The 5,243-nt window shown below is 37.8% G+C and overlaps 1 pseudogene; it reads right to left on the minus strand.

The window, feature by feature from the left end:
• Positions 1 to 4,654: 4,654 nt before the first annotated feature.
• LOC136155000 (U2 spliceosomal RNA) lies at positions 4,655 to 4,733 on the minus strand (annotated as a pseudogene).
• Between the last annotated feature and the right edge of the window lie 510 nt (positions 4,734 to 5,243).

A 5,243-nucleotide genomic window follows, 5' to 3' on the forward strand; every position in this document is an offset into this window, starting at 1 on the left:
GTGTTACAGCTGTATTAATTCATTTAATTTTCATACCAAGCTTTTGAGGTATGTACCATCATTATTCCCATTTTATAAATGTGGAAACTAGAGCCAAAAGATGAAGTTACTTGCATGAAGCCACACATCTATCAAATGATAAAGCCCGGATATGAATCCAAAGCATCAGGCTCCAGAGTCCATCCCCTTCCACACTACACTAGGCTGCCTTATTTTGGAGTGATGTAAAATGTGCCTATGCACTTACTAGATTTTTTGGATGGGCCACGACCTCTTGTGTATGGAAGATAGCCTTCAATGATAATCTCTCTGTGATTCAATTAACCTTCTAAGATATACATTACTATATATGTCGAAAATTAAGCTCAGAAAGGTAAAGTAACTTGATTAAGAACATAAAGCTAGTAAAGGTTGGAATTAGAATTTAATCCAACTCTTCAGGATTCCAGGAACCAAAAATTTAACCACCAGGCTATATTCAGCCTTCCTGAGTTTGCTGTATGGACAGATGCAAACTGGCTATCATCCATTTCCTCACCACCACACTTCAGACTGCCTGGAGAAGGGAATGGCAATCCACTCCAGTATTCTTGCCTGGAGAATTCCATGGACAGAGGAGCCTGGTGGGCTACAGTTCATGGGGTCACAAACAGTCAGGCACGACTGAGCAACTGACACAAACTTTAGACTATCAAATAATAACCAAGCTCTTATGGTGCAAACATGACTTTGCCTTAGGATCATAAAGTCATTAGCAGCTATTCTCAGTTTTAAAGTCTTATTTCTTTGAAAGTCATTCTGAGACACATGAAGCCATCCTGGGAAAGAAGGACTAGTGGAAGACTAAAGTGAAAAAGCAATCTTTGTCTGCTGGGCTGGCTGTGTGACTCCTTTCATGTACAAAGATGAAAGTATTGACCAACCATTGGTTGGGCAGAAATTCAGGAATTATTTCTCTAATAACAGACGTAGAAAGCTGGTATACATGCAGTCACTTTTTTGAGGGGGTGTGTTCATCTGAACTATTTTTGTAAAATAACCTCCAGGATAAAGAACACCGACTGTAGTAATGAACTAGAATTATGCTAAAGTCCATCCATGTGAAAATCAAATCCATAGCTCTGGCCAAAGTAAGTTAGAGAAAAGTCATACAAGTTACAGAGTATCTTCAAAAAAAGTTGTTGTTATTATTATTATTATTTTTACAAGGAAGACATAAGTCAAAGCACTAAAAGATTAAAAACATAGAGGGGCTCTAGGAGATTGGCTACAGGGAACCATTAAAATTTTATCTATAAACATAACATCTAACTAGCATGCAACTAAATTTTAAGGGGCTTCCCAAACAGAAGTTCTGTCTCCCAAATATATACATGCTGGGCTTGACTCTATTTATTCTAGTAATTGCTCAGTTAAAAACTACTATGATGATGGGACTTCCCTAGTGATCTAATGGTTAAGACTGCTTTGCAATACAGGGAATGCAGGTTTGATCCCTGGTCAGAGACCTAAGATCTCATATAACCAAGAGGCAACTAAGCCTGTATGCTGCAATAACTGTGTTCAAGCACAACAGAGAAGTCTGTGTGCTGCAACAAAATGTCCTGCATGATGCAACTAAGACCAGCTAAATAAATACTTATATGATGTCAGTAGAGGACAAAAGGAAAAGTATAAGAATCAAAAACAGCAAAAGAGGAGGGAGGGAGGGCAAGATGTGGGAGGGGCCCAGAATGAAACTAAAAGATATGAAGCACATGACTGAGGAGACATTAAATCATTAAATTTGAGATTAGAAAGATAATTGTAAAAATATTTACACAAAACTGCCTACATGGCCTTTATCTTATACTACATCTTAAGTCACAGAACTCAGTGCTCATTTAATGAAAACACATTGCACGTGCAAAGCAAAACGTATTCATAATCACCATAAATTGTAATTCATTATTTCCAATATCAGGACTAGACTCAGGCTGTCTCTGACAAAATTTTCATAGTATTTTCTATGTCTCTAGAAGATTGTTGACTCTCATTCAGTGTTCCTTGACCCATGTCTACATACTTATCACCCAAGTTTTTCCACATATGGTTATTTGGCTCCTTGCAAATGAAAGGGGACCATCAGCTGAGGAATGCAGACAGCCTCAAGAAGCTGGAAAAAGCAAAGAAATACATTTTCCCCTAGTGCCTCCAAAAAGGAATACAGCTCTATTCACAACCTTGTTTTATCCCAGTGAGCCTCATTTTGGACTTCTGGCTTCAAGAACTGTAAGATAATAAATGAACATTGTTTTTAGCCACCAAGTTTGCTGTAATTTATTACAAAAGCACTAGGAAACAAATACAACTCCTTTCCCATTTCTTTGATTTCGAAGCCCTTTCTCTTTCTCCACTACTAATCTCATGCAATTTTTTCAATGAGAATATCAGCAACTCAATCTGTAATCTTACTTTATCAAGCACAAGCTGCCAAAATCAAGGAATGTCTTCATTTTTACACACTTCTCCTCTCTCAGCTCTTGTCATTTAGTCAAAAAAAAAAAAAAAAAAAAAAAACCCAAAGATCTGAAGGAATTAATTTGCAGCCACAAGTGACATCTGTCCCCTTCATTTATACCATATTACAACTTTCTCATGTGACTGTCTTATATTATTGTCATCTCTTCCTCTTGGGCTGCTTCAGAGGGTATAAGAACAAAAAAGAGACACAGTCACATTAAAAACATTACCTGGCTTCACTTGCAGAGACAAAGCAAAGGCACCCTTGTATAACAGAAAATGCCATACAAAGGGGCAGAATTTGACATGAAGAAATGGATATTCCCTCAATATTCATGCCTACTTGATGGTATAGAAAGAAGACAAAGACAACTGAAGCAGCATGGTGATGGAAGAATTACTATCAAAAGTTCTACTGCACTCTAATAATCATTAAATGCTGAATAGGAATCCAAAGGTCTTTCTCTATGTACAATAATGTGACAGGTCTCATTAACTCAATCAAGTGTCACTGAATGGCTAAACTGCATGCCTGTCATTTTGTTCAATTCTAAGGGTGATAGAAAATAAAGTAAGGTCATAGTCCTTTCATTGTGGGAGTTTATAATCCTATCCCATTAGGTAACAAAATCAGCATCTATTAAAGAATTATAAATTAGCCCAATACGTTATCAAGTACTAAATCTTATGATTTTTATTCCGTGTAATAATACAGTTCAGAAAAAGGTTAGATCAATGAAAGGCAGAGAAATCTTAAATAAGTGTCCAGATGAGAAAGCCGCTTTTTTGCCATTGATTAATTTCTTCAGCACAATTTCTATTTTTGAATGAGGATGAAGATAACTATAAAGGTTCATTCCCAGATCAGGGCTGGCTTATCTGAGTCACTCTGCTTTCCCTGCTATTGAAAGCAGTACTCATTACTCCTACTACTCATGCTCAGAGAGACAGCTAGAATAATAAAATAAAAGATATGGGAAGAAACTGGAAAGAGGCAATAGGTAAAAGCAAAACAGAATCTAAAGCAAGGCTAGAGAGAAAGGAAACAGTGACATCTATCAACTTTCAAAATGACAACTATAAGCTCCTTGTTAAAGCTCACAGAACTGAGGATAAGAGAGCTGTGAGAACTAAGTTTAGCATCTTCCCAAATGCTGCTTTAAATGGCACAAAGACACAGCTCTGGTTCCCATTCCCTCTCTTGCTGTTGCCCACCAGGAGCTTAAGGACACTAGTTGAAGATGTATTGCAGATTGTTCGCATCAGAAGTCACTGACATTGGGCCCTGTTCTCCAAACCCACAATACTATTCCCAAGATAATGATAATGAAAAGAAGCTAAATCTGACTATCATGACAGGACTGACAAAGTGACCACACTGTAAGTGGCAGCCTGTAATTCACAAAGATCTAGAAGGTATACAGTTCTGGCCTGAAGTATATGGTGTATATTATGCTTGTTGAATGAATGCTCAGATGAGTGACTGTAGAGTACAACAGAAGCCCAATAATATGGAGACTTTCTAGTGTAACACCTCTAACAATATCATGAACTTGCTTTTAATGAATATTCATGGGACTCAGGACACAGTTTTACAAAGGATATCCTTAGGCTTGCAATCCTTGCCTATCTCTTCATTCTCCTCTAATACCACTCCATCCCACTTGCTCACCAGGCTTCAAAGATGTTCTTTCAAATCCCCAGATATCCTCTGCTTTCTATCACCTCAGGGAAATTGCATTTTTTTTCTTTGTCCAGAATAAAACCCCTTCTCCTCAACCCACTACCACTGCCTAATGCCCACTCATCCTTGAGGTTCCTGGATTTTTCAATCTCCTATCTTAAGCCAGCTATGAAAGTATGAACTGCTGAGTGATTTATAACATTCATGTAATTAAGGAAACAGATGATGTCAGAAGATGTCTATAATAGCATAACTTTTACTGTCATAGTTGGAAAAACAAGCTGATTAGACTATGTGTTTTGACCATTGTTGTTTCTGTTTAGTTGCTATTTTGTGTCCAACTCTTTTCCTTCTCCAAGGTATCTTCCTGACCCAGAGATCAAACTTGCACATCCTGCATCAGGGAAGCCCCTTGCCCATTGTACTAATTCTTAATTTTTTTTTTTTTTATTTCCCCCAAAGGGGGGTGCACCGTTCCTGGAAGTACTGCAATACCAGGTCGATGCGTGGAGTGGATGGAGCAAGCTCCTATTCCAACTCCTAGTTCGTGCCTAGTGCAGTCTAGTAACAGAGAAAGATAGAATAAAGGTAAATTAAATAGAGTCGAGAATCAGTCATTCCTTTTTTATTCTACAGTCCAAGAATCAGTCCCTTTCCTTCCTGTATATTTCCTCCTGCAGTAGAAACTTTCCCACTACTGCACCACCAATCTCCTCTGTATATTCTGGCCCCATTCAAAACTCAGATAAATGAACCTACTGAAATAATGGGAAAGTAACTAAAACCCCAGAAGAATGGGGCAATTAGTATAATTCTGTTTCAATCCTCCAATCACTTCCAAGGCAAATGAACCTATGGGCCACCTACTATCAGAACCCATTCCAACTACCCTCTATATTAACAATGTGCCTTCACAAAACAGAGTATATCAGATACAGTGGCATATATGCTGATGCTTCTGTTGAGGCAGAAAACACACACCATTTTATTTGCCTATAAAAGCAAATAATAATAATATCCACTAAGACTTCACTAGAAACTCATTCCTTGGCAATAC

This window comes from Muntiacus reevesi, chromosome X (genome assembly GCF_963930625.1).
Source record: "Muntiacus reevesi chromosome X, mMunRee1.1, whole genome shotgun sequence".
Lineage (NCBI taxonomy): Eukaryota > Metazoa > Chordata > Mammalia > Artiodactyla > Cervidae > Muntiacus > Muntiacus reevesi.